This window comes from Perognathus longimembris, chromosome 22, assembly GCF_023159225.1.
Source record: "Perognathus longimembris pacificus isolate PPM17 chromosome 22, ASM2315922v1, whole genome shotgun sequence".
NCBI lineage: Eukaryota > Metazoa > Chordata > Mammalia > Rodentia > Heteromyidae > Perognathus > Perognathus longimembris.
The window spans coordinates 36757658-36776856 of record NC_063182.1 but is presented as its reverse complement, the minus strand read 5'-3'; the positions used below and the strand labels follow the sequence as shown (position 1 = coordinate 36776856).

At 41.3% G+C, this 19199-nt stretch overlaps 1 protein-coding gene across 1 annotated transcript in view; it reads left to right on the top strand.

Moving 5' to 3' along the window:
* The window catches only part of Epb41l4a (erythrocyte membrane protein band 4.1 like 4A), a 207517-nt gene that overhangs the window by 13240 nt on the left and 175078 nt on the right, over positions 1 to 19199 (top strand).

The window sequence follows — 19199 nt, the reverse complement described above, 5'->3', positions numbered from 1 at the left end:
GAAAAAAGTATGATTGCAGCACATTTAGTGGATCAGGAATCTGGAAGCACTTTAGCTGTCTGATCCGGTTCAAGGTTTCTGATGAGGCTATAATATTTTCGTTTGGAGATGATGAATCCGCTTCCAGGCTCATTCCTGTTGACAGTCACAGGCCCTCTTGCCTTCACACCCACCCAGAGGAACAGGTTACCCACCACAGTGGCTTGGAAATGCAGTATCGACATAGGCATGATGGTGATCCCAAAGAATATTTATAAAGGAAATCAAATCCTGGACTGACAGCTCATGAGTCGCCTTAGGTCACAAATTTCCTGTGTGAATAGGGGTGAAGAAACTTGGGGTTGCTTATGTATTTTAGGTTAAAAAAAACTTTGAATATTCTTCCTACTAGAAAATAGGATCCTTTCTTTCCCCAGTCAAAGGGAGAAAGTTAGGTGACCCCACGTTTACGTATCATATTAAATATTGAGTCAGTTGTGTTCAAGAGTAAATATGAGTACTCATGCCCTTGGGAACTCTATATTTTTTTAAACAAATGTTATTTTGAAAAGATGAGTAGTGTTTTTGCACTGAAATGACCTTTTCTGAAATTGTAAAAATAACTACTGAAAACAGGTGCACATTTCAATAATGCACCTTGCATTATTGAAAAAAAATTGGGGAGGGGGAAAGTTTTTATTACAAATTGGTTTGGTTTAAAAATATTTTCCATATGGCATCATAGAAAACTTGAAAAGATGTAGAGATTATCACCTGGGCAGGGGTGATGATTTTATGTGGCAGATTCATACAGTTTTCAGAGCCTTCCATGAGATTGTTGCATGCTTTTTGATGCAGTAATTGCTGACTTGGCGGTTGTGGGCTTTCCAATGACCAGAAGACAGCTCCACTGAGCTTTGGTTTTCCTAATACTTTTTTTTGCCAGTCCTGGGGTTTAAACTCAGGGCTTGGGCACTGTCCCTGAGTTTCTTTTGCTCAAGGCTAGCACTCTACCACTTGAGCCACAATGCAACTTCTGGCTATTTCTGTTGATGTGGTTCTGAGGAATTGAACCAAGGGCTTCATGCACGCTAGGCAAGCGCTCTACCACTAGCCACATTCCCAGCCCCTAGTATGTTTTTATACCTTCTTGAAGGGTTATTTTTGTACCTTCTGCTTGAGGTTGAGGTAACAAAGTGATGACAAAATATACTGTTCCCTCCCACATATATCGAACAAATTCTTCTTCTCTGAGTGGAATCCATAGCTATGGACTTAGCTTGTAATCTAAATTCTAGTTTTCTGAACATACTCAACCAAAAAAAAATAAGAACAGCAATCACTTAGGGGGTTGGATGGTGGATAGCTGGGTGATAAGAGTATTTTCCTAGGACAAATGAGGCCCTAGATTTGATGCCCAGTGCAACACACACACACACACACACACACGCATACACACCACTTAGATTCATTTCAAAGCTCTGCCTGATTCATTTCAGAGCTCTGCTATGTGATTGCTAAAGTATCTTAGACTCCCCCATAAGACATTTGGGCAGGAATGCAGCCTATCAATCCACATGGTATTTCTAGATGTGTTAGTGCATGCAGGGGTAAGGTTCAAACATTCTTCCATGTAAAAGCTAGTTTCTTCTCAAGTGGGAAATTGTATAAAGGGTGATGAGAAGGGTTCCTTGGATCCAGGATAGTAACTATGCTAAGTGTGACTTGACAGCAACTTTGAAGGCCCATGGCCAACTTCGTCCTAGCTCCCATCATCAAGGGATGGGCCTGGTTTTCTGTCTTGGAGACCATGTCAGGTGTTAATCTAGTTTGCAGCCATATACATTCCCTAGCTTCCATGTGATGGGGTTTTGTTTGTTTTTTTGATGTCAGTCCTGGAGCTTGAACTCAGAGCCTGGGTGCTATTTCTGAACTTGTTTTGCTCAAGGTAGTGCTGCATCGCTGAGCTGCAGCTGTGTTTCTGGGTTTATTATGTATTTGTGTGTGTGTGTGTGTGTGTGTGTGTGTGTGTGTGTGTGTGTGTGTGGCAAATTGGAGATAAAAGTCTCACAGACTTTCCTGCCCAGTTTGTCTTTGAACCGTGATCCTCAGGTCTCAGCCGCCTGAGTAGCTAGGATTACAGGCATGAGTCACTGGTGTCTGGAGATGGTGTTTTTGTTTTTCAGTTTCACATATGGAGTAGATGGGTAAGACCCAGAAAGGTCAATTACATTTCCTGTTTTGTTTTTTTTTTCCTAACATTTTGGGATTATTCGTTTGGGAAGGGAAGGAAAGTGAAGCTATTTTTTATTACTGTGTTTTTCTTTGTTTTTTTTTTTTTGAAAGAAATATAGCATAAGACTGTATATAGTAAAAACTTGCCTATAAATTGACTGGGCTAGATATGCCTGCAATCCTCTACTCAGGAGGTAGAAACAGGAGGATTATGAACTTGAGTTCAGCCTCAGCAGAGTCAGAAAGACTCTATCTCACCAATAGCTAACGGGCTGGAGACATATCACAGATGGGCAGAGCAAGGACTAGCCCAGGTTTTAATCCACAGCATGACATAAATAAAAGCAAAGAGAAGTTGCCCACATAGCCCAGTGAGGCAGTCAGTGGAAGGTCTAACAGCTTGCTAGGCATCCAGTCAGTCTGCATCTCCTACAGTGTCTGATGCCCCATGGTGTTCAGTAAACATCAATATCTTCTTTCCTGACACCAGGCAGGAAAGGAATGTGCATGGAAGCCTAAGAAAGCAGCTGAATAGACAAGTGTGATTTCTAATGGAGAAGAGGCATGGGAGTCTCACCGAGTGGGCCTTGAATTTGGCCTTTGAGGGCATACAAAAGAGAAAGGCTTATCCCCGGGAACTGTTGGGACTGTGAAGAGGCACAGGGGAGCTGATATTTTTTTCTGTTGGTGTTATGAGGTGAGGGGAAGACTGGAGATCTACCTAGAGGATGTAAGACACGGTGGGCAGTAGATGAAAGCAGAGGAGAGCCCCTACTGGAATTTTAGGGCGTTAGGCAGTTGCTGTCAGCAGGTAGACCTGGAGCTTGGGAAACCAGGATCTGTGGTAGGTAAGAGCTGGGGTAACACAGTGGTAGTGGATAGATGGAAGGCAGCGAGAAGATCTTAGATAATTATTTATTGAAAAAATAAATTGTGAGATCCTTTCAGCTGCCAAGCACTGTGTTGAAGCCTGGATGTAGTTGTGAACCAGTATCACCCAGTCCTGGCTGATGTACAGTGCAAAGCTTATCAGGGGGGCAGTGATACATGGGTCTGGGAGGAAATGGTGGTTGGTGACATTAATGTATGCAACAGGGCATCTGATGGAGTACAGCGTTCTCTAGGAAGTGGCATCTGGGCTGAATGGTAGTGACAAGGAGGCTGAAGTTCCAGGCAGAGAGAGCCCCTGTGCAAGTAGCCTAGAGCAGATAAAAAGGGAGCCGGTGACGGTGGGAGTGGAGTCGGGGAGGAAGCAGGTGATGTCATGATCTGCGGAGGGGCAGGCATTGACCCGAGGACTGGCATCAAGTCAGTGCATTGATTTGGGTGAGAATGATGGATTCCAAACTCAGTTGCTGTTTCTTGCCTGTTTCTTGCTTTTGTCCTCACACCTCTGTAACTGCCCACTATAGTCCTCATCTACAGACTCATGCTTCTTCCCAGGGGTAGCTAATTTGCCTCGTTCTTACTGCAGCTGGGGATTGTTTAATGTGACGTAACCTGAGGGAAAGTCTCAGCAGTTTTATTTAGGTGGGCTTTTGACAGGGTGTCCTTGTTTAGAGAAATGTGTCCTCAGACAATACTTTCTGTTTTGGACAATTTCGTTCTGTATGAAAGCTTTGGGTTTAAACTTACTTAAAAAGAGATTTCTTGAGAGACAGAACTTTACTAATCTTAAATTTTCTGAGCACTAAAGTTTAAGTTCCATGAGATTGTCAGGAATGAAGTTTGTTCCTGTCATACAGAGTTTTATTTATCTCTGCCACAAGGCCCTGGTACTTATAGTTCCTTCTGCCTGGAACTCCCCCCCCCCCCCCCCCCCCGCCCATTATACATGGCTTACTGTTACTTCCTCAAATCTCCGTTGAAACTTTTCCACTACTGAGGTCTTCCCTGATGGCCCTTGCACATTGGACATGCACACCTCCTTCTTTTTGGGGAGAAGGGGGCAAATACTGGGGTTTTGAACTCAAGGCTTCATGTTGCCTAGGCTAGTGTTCACTTCCAATCCTGAATAAACATCTTTTTTCTAACTCCTGTTTTTCTGACTAGCTCTAATACAAGGCATTACCTGTTCGAATGTTTTTGTTTTTATTTTTTTATTATTATTACTTTTGCTAGTACTGGACCTTGAACTCAGGGCCTGAGCACTGTCCCTGGCTTCTTTTTTGCTCAAGGCTAGCACTCTGCCACTTGAGCCACAGCACCACTTTTTCTATATATATGGTGCTGAGGAATCGAACCCAGGCCTTCATGTATAGGAGGTGAGCACTCTACCACTAGGCCATATTCCCAGCCCTAATGTTTTTGTTTTTAAAGGTGAGGCTTCTACAAGCTTCTTTCTTGTAGAAATCATGCTGGCAGTGAGTGAAAGGTCTCTTAAAGCCCTCCTTTTGAAGAGTCTATGGACTTGAATGATTTTATTTTGTTTTAGACACATTTGTTTGTATATACTCGTACAGGCTAAACTTATTTCTTAATTCATAGCATATGTAATTGGATCTAAAGTCATATAAAGAAAACCTAAATTCTTTTTGAAGAGGGAAGTACTGGCTTTGGACTTTCTACTGCCTGAGCCATACCTCCAGTTTTTTCCCCCCTAGTTATTATTTTTCACTTTTAGATAAGGTCTTGCTTTTGCCTAGATCATGTTCATCCTGTTTATACCCCCCCCCCCCCCCCCGCCCCTTAGCTAGAATGACAGGCGTCTCCCACCATGCCTAGCCTTTTCTGTTAAAATGGGGTCTGGAAAACTTTCTACAAAGGTTGGCTTGGAACCTTGATCCTCTCAATCTCAGCCACTTAGTAGCTAGGATTATGAGACATTATGCCCAGCTAAATTCAAGTTCTAAGGAGGCATTTATTATGAGGGTATTTATTATGAGGCCAATAATCTTCCCTTTCATTAGCTGCTGTGGAGAGAGACTGGGTTTTCCTTATGTTTCTTCACTTTGCAGGATTTTTTTTTTAATATTGGATGATTGTTACTACACAAAGCATGGGTTGGATTGAGTAATCATGAAGGCCCACTGTCCATCTTGAAAGTTCTGTTTTTGTTGCCAGTCCTGGGCGTGGACTCAGGGCCTGAGCACTGTCCCTGGCTTCTTTTTGCTCAAGGCTAGCACTCTACCACTTACTTGAGCCACAGCGCCACTTCCGGCTTTTATTTTATTTTATTTATACGTGGTGCTGAGGAATCGAACCCAGGGCTTCAGGTATACAAGGCGAGCACTTTACCACCAGGCCATATTCCCAGCCCCCATCTTGAAAGTTCTATGATCCTGTGCTTGTCAAATCTTCTACTTTGCCAATTTGTTCTTTATATCACTGTAGGAATGTACTGGGGTCATTCCTGACCTCATTGACTTAGCATGGAACTATGTAATTGTCTCCATCCTGTGTATGCTTTCCTTTTTTTTTTTTAATTTTATTTTGGTGGTACTGGGATTGGAACATGGGGCTTGCTTAGGCAGGTATTCTACTACTTGAACCATGGCACTCTCTCTTTTTTTGCTTTTATCTTTCTCAAATATAATCTCATGTTTATGTCTGTGCTAGCCTGGTCCACACTCTTTCTATTTATGCCTCCCATATAGCTGGTGCATACCACTACATTAGTGTTTTCTGTTGAGAAAACTGGCTGGCCTGGAACCTTGATCCTCCTGATTTTCTCATTCTGAGTGCTAGGATTCTCAGTGTGAGCGACTGTGCCCAGATGTAGAGGCTTTTCTTTACGTCTCTAGATTCTTGGGGCCATATGTTTTCTAGGAAGGCTGCACTGTGGTTAGTGGATAGATTACTGAGGGAGGGAATCTGTGGTCAATTCCTGGTTCTACCAATTACTGTCCATGTGACTGAGAGAACTGATTCAAACCCTGTCTCATCGGGAAACAGGAAGTAAGGATCATTCCTTCCAGGTGGGTTGTTATGAAGATTAACGGAAAAAGCCTCTGCCTGCCATTATCAGTGTATATTGGTACTCCTAGACATTATTGTATGTAAAATATCCTTGTCAATTTGTTTAGAAGAATATGCAGTTTTGTTTATAGTTTCTGATTAATGTTGAGTTTGAGTATTTTTCATTATTTGTAAGCTAGTTTTGTTTTTATTTCTCTTTTTAAAAAGATGTTCCAAATTACTTCATTGTAGCAATGGTTTCTTTCTCTATATTTATGTCAAAAATCATTTTATGTGCACTTGGTGCCCTTGTACTAGGACTTCAGCTTGCTTTAGGCTTGCTTGCCTGGGGGTGTGTGTGTTGGTCGTGAGGCTTGAACTCAGGGGTGGGAGCTGTCCCTGAGCTTTTGTGCTCAGGGCTAGTGCTCTACCTCTTGAGCCGCTGCTCCACGTCTGGCCTTTTGGTGGTTAATTGGAGATAAGAGTTTCAAGGACTTTGTTGCCTGAGCTGGCTTTGAACCATGATCCTCAGATCTCAAACTTCTGAGTAGCTAGGATGACAGGTGGGAGCCACTAGTACTTGTGCATTGCTCAGAGCTAGCACTCTACCACTTGGTTCATACCTCTACTTCCAGCTTTTCCCCAGCTAATTGGAGATAAGAGTCTGGGCTGGCTTTGAATCTAAATCCTCAGATTTTGTCCTCTTAAGTAGCTGGGATTACAGGTGGGAGCCGACAGTGGCTGGCTGGCTTGCTATCCTTAATAGCACCCAGAAAGCCCTAGGATGGCAGTTTCCTGTTCGGTTCAGGTACTGTATGTATTTTTAAACATTTCCATTTAGAAATATAAAGATGATTTAGTTTTTATTTTAAAACCTCGTATTTGATCAACCAGTTATTTGTAGAGTATTTTACTTTTCAAAGACAAATCTTTAAAAATTGTTTTCTTTTGAAATCTTACACTGTGAAAGACCCATTGTATCTTTTCTGTGTGTTGGTCTTTATTGTTTAAGAATATGTCCATGAAGTTCCTGACATTCCTTCTTTTAGAAGGTGGGAATAATCCACCTGCTCTTGGGTATGAGCTAGATTCAGAGCTCTGCAACAGGATCCTGAAATGGCAATATGGCTTTGTCTTCTGTCTCTCCCATCACTTGCTCTGTGGGAAGCCGCCTCTGAGGTGAGTAGTCAAAGACGTGCCAACAGCCATTGAGAGAGCCATCTGGAACTTGATCCCTTAACCAGAGCCACATCTTCAGGTGACTGTAGCCCTGGCTGTAACTCTGAGAGGCCTGTAGCCAGAACCAGTCAGCTTAGCTGCTTCCCAATTCCTGATTCTCAGATGCTGTGTGGCCCAAATTTTAGTTGTCTTATGTTGTTAAGTTTTGGAGTAATTTGTTACACAGCAGTAATGCCCTATAGTTTCCCTCTAAGGTCTTGTCAATATTTGCCTTTGTTTAAAAATGAAAATAAAAACCCAAATGTGACATTCTAAAATATATGAGACCCTGGGCCTGGAAGAAACTGCTTATTGAAACAGTGGAGACAGACCTTTGTATCAAAGGATGAAGTGGTTTTCTTATAGTGGCCTTCTTTCCTATTCTGTACACATTGGAGACGTGTGGAATTGATTCACTAGAGCTCAGTTACTGACATGCTAGAACCAGACAGACCTGGTTTTGTATGTTGGTTCTCAACATACAAATGGACTGCTTGCTTGCTTGGCTTCCAGCTGAGCAGCCTTCAGGCTTCCAGCTACTAGGTGTTGGCTACTTGTGAGGATCAAGGGAAGAGACTGTTAGTACAGTGTCAATATTCGAAAAAATGTTTTATCTTTTAGAGCATTAAATGACAATATAAATATTTCCCAATATACAGAGGTAAAATTTTCTAATGAAATAGTTTTCTGAAGGTGCTAGAGACTTGATCTTTAAATTATTGTCATTTTTTTACTCTTCCTGTCTCCTGAACCTCTTGTGAAGCACTAGAAAATTTTTTTTTCTCCTTTAGTTCTTCTCTTGGGAGAAGAGATTACTTTAGAGTAAGTTCACAGCTCATTAAATTAATTTAAGAACCAACTGCTTCAGCATCATGCAAACCAATAATTTACTCTTAAGTGTATGTTTCCATCTGGGAGCTCACAGCAGTGAGCACAGGGGAAAGTAGTAGGCTTAATAAGTCCCTGGATACTGCCTGGGCTGTCCTCTGCCCAGCTGGCTTACAAAACCAAGTTGCCATTTTGAAATTAAAGACAGCCGTTCTGCATACCGTGTAATAGTGGCTTGGAGGCTGAAGAGCCGGCACGGAGGGGAAGTATTCAGCCTCGGTGCCTCGGTGCCTAGTAATGGAGTAGGTATATGAGACCCCGGGAGCAGGGCTTTGAGGGAGCCAGCGGCCGCCCACTGCTGAGGTAGTGTACGGAGGCTTGCTTGATGTCGAGAGAGTCGTGGACACGAGGTGTTCATGGACTATCTGTGTGCTTCTGACCCCGACCTTCCCTTTCTGCCTCTCCTCCTCTGCGTGGTGGTGCTGATTCCTGCACGCACCTTAGTCTGTGGACTGCAGATTCTGATTCAATTTGACGAGGTGGTGGTTTGAGTGCGGGTGCAACTTAAAACCTAGCCACAGAGAGGCTTGAGACCCCGTGTCCAGGTGGGTGGGCCCGCTGACTTTGGTTCACGGGCATTCATCTCACTTCCCTTGAGCCTGTATTAGTTGAAGGTGGACTCTGGCTGGCATCACTTCTCATTGCACTTCTAAACCATAACCTTAAACTGCTTGCCTTTTAGAGTGCTAGGAAGGAAGGAGATTTCTCTTTGTGAAAAATCACAGGTGGTAGCCAGACACTTAGTGTAAATTGTCAGTTTGCTGCCTGTTGGGCGTTGAATGAATTTAATCATCTGTGTATTTCTGTTGAAATAATTCTAGTTGTTGAGTCTTCCTTCATGCCACATCCTCTAGAGAGAGCTTTTGCAATTTGGTGTCTTTAAAGATTTGTCTCATGGGATTCTTTTGCAGTTGTGTATGTAGAGATGCCTTACTCCCTTCCTTCCTTCCTTCCTTCCTTCCTTCCTTCCTTCCTTCCTTCCTTCCTTCCTTCCTTCCTTCCTTCCTTCCTTCCTTCCTTCCTTCCTTCCTTCCTTCCTTCCTTCTTTCCTTCCTTCCATCAAGGGGCTTGAACTCTGGGCCTGGCTGCTGTCTCAGAGTTCTTCAGCTCAAGGCTAGCCCTCTACCACTTGAACCGCAGCGCCACTTCCCGTTTTCTGGTGGTTAATTGGAGGTAAGAGTCTCACGGACTTTCCTGCTCAGGCTGGCTTTGAACCGTGATCATCAGCCTCCTGAGTAGCTAGGATTACAGGTGTGAGCCACTGGTGCCTGGCTTCCTTATTTCTTTATTGTTGGTGTTATTAAAAAATCACATGGATAACACTCATGTTTCTTTTTAAGTGGGGAAGGTAGAAGACTGAGTGGATTGTCATAGTTACTGCAAGGAAGAGCTTACTCAGCTTTCCTCACAACAAGAGCTAATCAGTCAAAAGGCAAGGCTGTGTGGAGAAAGAACTGGGAATATGGCCTAGTGGCAAGAGTGCCTGCCTCCTATACATGAAGCCCTGGGTTCGATTCCTCAGCACCACATATATAGACAAAAAAGGCCAGAAGTGGCGCTGGGTGGGGCCCAAGTTGGCAGAGTGCTAGCCTTGAGCAAAAAGAAGCCAGGGACAGTGCTCAGGCCCTGAGTTCAAGCCCCAGTACTGGCCCCAAAAAACCCCAAAAACCCAACAAACAAAAAACCAATGACCTACCTTCTAACAGGTGGACATTTGTGAAGAAATGTTACCTAATGTCAATCATCCAGTTCCAAGATGCTTTCTGGTACTGTAAATCTTAGGATCAAATGCTGTTCTTTCCTTGGATTGCTCTTTTACTTTGCATTTTTGTCTTTTGGAGTGCTGGGGATTGAACCCAGGATGTTGCACTTGATAGACAAACACTAAACACTTTGCTACTGAGCTACATCCCAGACCTTCCCTTGGACTGTTTTTGTCTGTCACTCACCAGTTTATCCACATACACTATGGGCAGGCTGGAGGCTGTTGATGCCCTGAGGCCCTTTTGCTTATCACCAAGCTTACTGTATTGCCAGAAACATTTTTCAATTACTAATGTGAAAGACAAGGATCGTGTAAGTTAAGTAGGGAGCTGAGAGTAAGATCTGGTTTCAGTATTTAGCTTCTCCTAGGGTGAATCTAATTCTTCCTTTTTCGTTATCCTATAGAGATTCAGTATTTAAATAAATTGTACATTTCACTAAGCTGTTCCATATACAATCTTGTTTATAGATGATGTGTATTTGAAAATGTAGACAATTTCTCAGTCTGTGCTTCAGGGGTCTTTGATAAATGCAAATAATATTTTGCAGCTAAAAGAAAAACTTAAGCGCAGAGTGGATCATTAAATCAGACCGTAGGAAAGAGGCTTCCTGATAAAGTAGAACCTTCAGGCTTGCACAACTAAGGACAGGTTTACCCAGTGCTGCCCGACTGTGATTTTTCTCAGGTTACTTAGCCCCAGTGGGAAGGGCCTGCTCTCAGCTTTAACTTTGTCAGCTATGAGGACCACCTCGAAGGGGCCAGGGGGGTTCTCCACAGGGCCACACTGCGCATGGTATCCAGGCAGGAGATTCATCCTTTTGGTTGTCTTAAACGTATTTTTAGATTAACATAAATTAGTAATGTCAAAGGTTTCATTGTGATAACTTCATATGTTTATACAATGTGCTTTTAACAAATTAGATTCTCATTCCTTCTGTCCTTTTTTTTTTTCTTTCCTTTCTTTCAAACAATGTTTATTTTATATGACCCCCACCCCTCGTATTTATTCATTGTTTTTCTGCAACCATGGTTGATTCCATAACCGGGTTGTTTGTGAACAAGGCCGCAGTAGACACGGGCATGCAGGTATTTTTCTTACATAGCAATCGACACATTCCTTCAGATGCATGTCCAAGGGTTGTATAGTGGGTGAATAAGATAGGCCTGGCTTTTGTTTTTGGAGGAGCCCCCATACTGCTTTCCACAGTGATAACACTAATTTACCTGTCACTTCCCTCTACCCAACCCTTACCAGAATTTATTGTTGGTTTTCTTTCTTTTTTTTTTTGTCAGTCCTGGGCTTGGACTCAGGGCCTGAGCACTGTCCCTGGCTTCTTTTTGCTCAAGGCTAGCACTCTGCCACTTAAGCCACAGTGCCACTTCTGGCCGTTTTCTGTGTATGTGGTGCTGGGGAATCGAACCCAGGGCCTCATGTATACGAGGCAGGCACTCTTGCCACTAGGCCATATCCCCAGCCCCTATTGTTTGTTTTCTTGATGGTTGCTATTCTGACTGGGATGAGATGGAATCTCAGTATAGTTTTGATCTGCATTTCCTTTATGGCTAAGGATAAACATTTTTGCATGTATTTATTAGCTCTTTTTAGCCAAAGCTGAGGACTTAATTGTGGGAACTCTGTTAATGGTGAGGTCAGTGTAGAGGGAACTGACAAAGGGAAAAGAATGCACCATCATCTCGCTGATGTTTCCCTTTTCTGGATTACTTTTCTCCCTTTTAAGAGAATTGCTTTTTATTCTTACTGAGTCACTGCATGTAGTCTATCTTCAAATTCATATTTGTAGCATTTCCCTTGACTCTAACATTTGGCCAAAGTAACTGAGTCAGTAACCTAAGTTTTGAGTTGTGCCCTATATTTATGACCTAAAATGTGGTGATTGAAAAGTTAATTCAAGGTATTTATTTTAAAACTATATTTCCATAGTGTATCCTGAGGTCAATACTCATTCCAATATCTTACATCTTTTGATAGATTAGAGCCTGACAGTTAAATCCAATCATTTGCTATATTGGATTAAAGCAAACAAACATTCAATTACCAAGAAAACCCCATTCCATGATCATCCTTTTTAATCAATACTGGGTCATATAAATGAAATCAGATGTCTCTGTCTCCCTCAAAACAATTGCTGTAATATGCAAGCCCTTTAAAAAGTCAACATTATTAATTTTTATGCTAGTAAAACTTATTGCTGAAGATTTTGATGTCTCATTGGAAACAATTAAGGACCAGGCAGGAATAATTTGCTGTACAAATATTTTTATGTGAGGTTTGAGTAATTTTATGGATAGGGTTTATAAGAGAGATGTTTTAGAAGCCACTTGTTTTTTCTTTGTACATTTGTGGGATTTAACACATGATGCTCCTCCCGGGTAATAGTGCTTCGATATAGCTTAGTGCAAACAGCTGTGCTTATTAACAAAATGACTAACAGACTGAAAAGATGCAGTATGTGGTTTCAATCTATTATGCCTTTTAAAAATACAAAGCACTAGGGTTGAGTTCTTTATTAAAGTAGCTGGTCATAAGTGAAACTGAAAGGACTAATTGAGTCATATTTAAAGGTTAATTATTTGGCTGGCAGTGAGCTCACAACTTCCTGCAATCTTAAAGGAGAAAAAGGTAATATCCTGGTTTCAAAGAGTTGGACTCAGGCTCCCCACATTATTTTCAGAAGCATTCTTCCAGGAGCTGTGACTGAAACTCTATCATCTCTACATGATACATATTTGAAAAACTGAGATACAAAAACTTGGATCTGAAAAATGCATGGATGAGATTGGACACAAATGATTACTGTTTCCTTCCTCTGAGTTTTGTGCCTCCCTTGATAATTGAGAATTATCATGCTCAAGAATTTTCACCCAAATACAACCAGTTGTTGCCTTATGGATGAGAAAAGTAAGCATCTGTGGCCACTTCCTGTTCTTGGTATTTACTTTACAGAAAACCATGAGTACAGTTACCACACGTAATATCATTAATATGATATTTTATATATTTAATACCAAATAATGTTAAAATATTATTTTAATGAAAATATTTAAATAAAATTATAGGCAAATTGAATGAGCGGTAATAGAGGAAGCATTGTATTTAACTACAGAGCAGTAAATACTGCTGGACACTTTTCTCATGGATCCTTAATTATTTTTAATAATTTCTGGTTTTGTCAGGGTTTGTAGCATTTGAGTTTCCTTCACCCCTATAGCTATTCTCTGGGACCAGGATTGGGCTCTCCAAGAAGTAGGGGACTTTTCAGTGTCTATCATTTCCTGTCCAGGTAATGAAGATGAATCTTTCCTGAAGAGTAGATTCAATTTCTTCTCTAAGGGTTAGGCTCTTCTATAAGATCATAAAATAGAGACATTGACTGCTCTTCAATTTCCTTAAAATACTCTTCTTAAATCTGAGTAGGTCACTGCATTAAGCAAAAGGCAGCTCAAATTGTCTTCCTTCTGTCTCACAGAATTACTGTAACTACTCACGTTTCGGTGTAAAGTGATTGATTCTAGATTTGGACTGGTGCCATTTTGCAGTTACCTTGCCAGCTCTCATGATAACTACTGGAGGAGATTTTGTGCCGTGGGTGAGACTGAGATCAATGTCCCTTCAAGTATGCTGTCTGGTAGCTTTTGCTTTTTTGAATGGCTGGGATTTCAAGTAAGTCCAGTGTCTTTTCATACAGCTTTCCATTAGTGAGATCTCTTCTTCCTTTTGTGGGTGAAAAAGCAGAAGTGACTAGGCGCATGAGCATTTTAGTGTTCCTTTCTTTTTCTTTCCCTTGTGGCCAAACTCTAGGATGTTTGGAGCATTGTCACAATCTCAGTCTTCTGCTAATAACCCTCGCACTTCCTTGGCTTTTCCTGTTTCATCAAAACTGGCCTTCATGAAGGATGATTTTAAAAACTTGACTCTTTTACAAAAATACTTGGATGCTAGGCTCTAGTTTCTATCGTGGGCTATAAGACCTTATTTTATAATAAAAGGAATTGTAGGTACTTAGTATGTGAAGGTATTTGGGTGTGGGGGGGGGGGAGACACCAGTTTTTATAAGTAAGTTACAGGAAAGGAAGAATTCAACAAACTTCTGGTTGTTAATTTTATGATAACGTTCTTAGCCAGGAGGAGATCCATCAGCTGTCCTTCCCCCATTGATGCTCACTGGAAACCAGTGGATTGGCATGGCTTTCCCAGTATGCGTTTCCTGAGAGACTGAGAATGTATGGAGAGGAGGAAGTGCTAAGTTGGTTCTAGCTCAGTGCACTTCATCACCTTGGTAAAGGTGTAGGTGCCTGTCACAAATGCATGTATCTGTATACTCCTATATATATTTAACACATCTGCAAACACCTAATATCTGGGAGAAAAGGTATATACTGACTGATGAAGAACATGTCCCTGTGGAATGGCTTCCATATTTAGCCCTTGAGGCAAAGTAATGCTGATTAAAAATTAGACTTAAGCCGTTTAGGAAGGACCTGCCGTGGAAGCTGACCTATCATCCATTTGAACAGCCTGACTTTCCTGTTGTAGTTGGAACAACTACTGTATATTCCACTGAACAACTGAAAAGGAAACTTTTGTTTAGAGGGCATGTACAAAAAATGGATTCAAAGGTGGGGGGATAGGAAAGGGTAACAGGGGTGAATATGATGAAAGTACACTATGAGCAAGTAGGTGCTGTACAATTGGTATTCACTAATTAAATATAGAAACATTTATATGAAATAATTGGTAAATGTATAAGCTTTAAACCTGCACTTGAGCCTCTGGAAGGGGATTCAGGAGGCTGGCTTTGTGTCGGAGCACACACCTTAGAGGCATCTGGGGTCTGAGAGTAAGGGCATAGGGCTGGTCTCCGCAGTCTCCTCGTCTGCTCTGCGCTGTCCCTGCTTAGGCAGAGCTAGTTTAATTGGCATCAGGCAATGCTTGTGGGATGTGACTTTCCTGCCTTACAAAAACGTCATGCATTTATCTAGGAAACAATACATGGGAAACTCCCTGTAGAGTTCCTGATGCGTCTCATTTGCATTGTTAATCTATAATTCATATCTTTTGGCCTTGGAATTTTTTTTTTTACCTTTTTGAAATGTTACCATTTGCTGCACTCTTGAATTCTGATGAATGTAAAAGATTTACAAAGAAAAGAGCAGACTATAGGGCCTACAGAAACTACTGTCTATCCTAGCTAACCTGGCATTCGTAGGAGCAACTACAATTTAGCAGACTATATAAACCAATCTGTATAATGATGAAAGGAAACAGACATGGTTTTTACCAGTGGAGGCTCTGAAATTCCAGAATGCATAGGAAGTTAGGTTGGGGATACCCTGTTGGCAGAAGTTTTCAATTCAGGGCTGATTGTTACCTCCCCTGGTGGAAGTAAGTTCCCCCTACAGATGAGTTATGTGAATCCCACATCTGGAGAAATTGTGAGCTCTGAACTTACTAGTAGAAAGGGAAGGTGGCTTAAAAAAAACGCTTTATTTTGAATCTGGTCTTTGTGGAGTCAGGATCTACTGAGTGTGAATTGAGACACAAATGGAATCTTTTGTCCTAAATATATCCTTTGGTACTTGTTTTTTTTTTTTTGGGGGGGGGGGACTGGATTTGTTACAATGTGCAAGATGAGGGATTAGCAGTAGCCAGTTCCCTCCCAGATTGTAGGAGGATGTTAGTGTGTGAAAGGCAGCTTTGGAGCAGTTCACTGGGAATAGGGGGTATTTGAGTATTTCAGCCTTGTTTCCTGGAGAAATAAAGCAGTGGAGACAGCTCTTGGTTGGGATGTGCTGTCCGTTTGGTAGTACTATTTGGTGTGACCATGAAATAATTGGCATTGGAAGGGCTACAGGGTGCCTCTTCCTTATTGAATACAATTAGATTCCTGGGATTCATGAATCATGGATGAAATGCTGGAGCTGCAAATGACCATTAAGTGAAAAGTTAGAATATAGGTAAAGGTCACTTCCAAGCTCTTGGTGTTGGGTGTGTGCAGCCGTCAGAGCTCAGGGAGCCAGTAACCTTTTATTATTATTATTACTATGCTTTTAGCTTAGAAACAGTTCACCTGTAGTTTTAAGAAATAGCACAGAGATTCCTTGTGCTTCTTTACTCATGTTTCCACAATGGTATTTCTTACAAAACTATAGTACAGTGTTCCAACCAGGATATTGATAACCATTCAGTGTTTTATTTCCTCAGAAATTCTCATATTACACTTCATAACCATTCCTCTTCCCAGTGTCTTTTCCTCTTCCTAAACCTTGACAACCAGTACTTTGTTCTTGATTTCTAGATTTTTATCACTTCAAGAATGTCACATCAATGAAATTGTACCTTTTAGATTAGATTTATTTATTTTTTCATTTAGCATACTTCTCTGGAGAGTCATTGAGTTTTTTTCATTGTGTCAAAGTTGTATTTTTTTTAAAAGTTTGTATCATTTTATTGCTGAGCAATATTCCATGGTTTTGATATACCAAAGTCTGTTTAGTTTCTCTCTTTATGTCTTTGCTGAGGGACATTTGGGTAGTTTACAGTTTTGGCTTTATTAATAAAGGTTCTATGAATATATATGTACAGATTTTGGATACAGAAATCAAGATTTATTTCTCTTGTGTAAATGCTGAGTGCAATTATACATTTAATGTTTGAAGAAACTGCCCATCTGTTTACTACATTGGTCATAGCATTTTACAGTCTTACCCACCAATGGAGGAATGAGCCAGTCTTTTTTCAGCCTTACCAAAACTTTGTGTTATTACTGTCCCCACCCCCTTTTTCTTTTGGTAGGTTGTGAGGCTTAAACTCAGAGTCTGGTTGCTTTCCCTGATCTTTTTCCACTCAAAGCTAGTAATCTACCACTTTGAGCCACAGCACCACATTGGGTGTTTTGGAAGGTTAATTGGAGATAAGAGTCTCATGGACTTTCCTGCCTCTATTGGCTCTGAATGTGATCCTCAAATCTCAGCGTCCTGAGTAGCTAGGATTATATGTGTGACCCACTGGTGCCTGGCTGTCTTTATTTTTTTTTCTTCTTCTGATATCAGAGTTTGAATTCAAGACCTTTGGATTACCTGGTTTGCTTGCTCTGTTAGTGCTCACTCACTTGAACATGCCACCAGCCTGGCATTTAGCTGGTTATTTTGAAGATGGAGGTTTGAGGACAGTTTCTGCTCTGGCTAGCCTCAAATCAAGATCCTCTGAATCTCAGTCTGCCTCCCAGGAGTTGCTAGATCATAGATGCGAGCCACTGGTGCCTGGTTATTGCCATGGTTATAGCTGTCTTATTTTAGCCATTCTGTTTGGTGTACAGTGATAGCTCATTGTATTTTTAATGATTGTATAGAACAACTTCCCATGTGCTTATTTGCCTCTGTGTGGCTTATTTGGTGAAATGTTTATGTCATTGCTGTAGTTCTTTTTCAGTTTTTTTTAGGTAGCTGTGCAAGGAGTCACCCTTCATCAGAACAATTTATGCATACAGTGCCTCTCGATCAGTGTCGTCCCCTTCAACATTCTCACCCACCCCTTTGCTGCAGTTCTAAGTGGATTGTTCTTATCTGTTGGGTTTGGAGGTTCTGTACATATTCTAGATATTAGTCAATTGTTTGGATACGTGACTTGCAAATACTCTGTCTCTAGGGTTTTTTTTTTTTTTTTTTTTTTTTGCCAGTCCTGGGGCTTGGACTCAGGGCCTGAGCACTGTCCCTGGCTTCTTTTTGCACAAGGCTAGCACTCTGCCACTTGAGCCACAGCGCCGCTTCTGGCCGTCTAGTTTTTGTTTTTTTTTTTTTTGTCATCTTTCTAGCATTCTTAGCTGAACAGAAATTATTAGCTTTCAGTCAGTCCACAGGATCAGTTTTTACTTTGATAGCTCATGCTTTCAGGGTCGAGTGAAATTCATTCCTGGGAACGGTCACAGTACCCCTTCACTTAACCCAACCCCTTGAAGACATAGATGCTGGCAGTCATTTAATTGCTCAGAGTAGTCTGCCTTTAGGATTCTTTTTTTTTTTTTTCTCAAATTTTTATTATCAAACTGACGTACAGAGAGGTTACAGTATCATACGTTGGGCATTGGATACATTTCTTGTACTGTTTGTTGCCTTGTCCCTCATGCCCCCCTCCCTTCCCCCCTTTCCCTCCCCCCCCCCCAGGTGTTCAGTTCACTTACACCAAACAGTTTTGCAAGTATTGCTTTTGTAGTTATTTAGGATTCTTTTTTATTTTTCTCATTCAACAATATCATTCACAAAGTTAGCTTTGCTTCATCAAGGCGATTTGTAGTGAACAGGTACCAGGATACTATAGGCCAATAGGTACATAACTTAGGGTCTTAAGTGTTCTTCTGCCAAAACAAAACTCCCAGCCTGTACCCCATCCAGGTCTGTGCAATCATGGCTGGGCCAGCAGTGAACCCATTTTAAAAACCTAGCACAATGGAGGAACTTTTCTCATTTAAGTGTCCTTGTAATTATTCACCCCAAAATTGGTTTGTTTTTTATTTTTTTTTAATCATTGTTCTATTAAAATCTTTGCCAAGTAATTTAAGTCATCTTGATGTTGAAACCTGTCAATGGCCACTTCTCCATTTGGTTTGATCTCCTTCTCATTATTGATATGAATAATAATTTCATTGATACCTGGGAATTTTCAAATTATGTTTGAGATTTTGTATTTCATCTAAAACGTCTGTGTTAGATGGCTTAAAAAATTACTTCCAGGTGCTGGTAGCTTATGCCTGTAATCCTAGGTGCTCAGGAGGCTGAGATCTGAGGATCATGGGTCAAAGCCTGCCCACACAAGAAAGCTCATGAGACGCTTATCTCCAGTTAACCACCAGAAAACCAAAAGTAGAGCTGTGGCTCAAAGTGCTAGAGTGCTAGCCTTGAGCAAAAGAGCTCAGAGATAGTGACTAGGCTCTGAGTTTAAGCCTGATAACTTCCAAAAACAACAACACAATAACAGAATAAACCCTACTACTCTGACAGGAGAAGGGTATATATCTTATCATAGTATCTGTGTGTACAAGATTTTTGGGTTCAGGAAAAAGGCAAAATGATTGTTTTCAGGGTTTGATTTTGCTATTCATATATCATTGTGGGGCCTCAATCCTCCCTTCCTCCTTCCCTCCCCTGCTTCCTACAATACTAGGGTTTGAACTCATGGCCTTAAACTTGGTAGGCAGGTTGT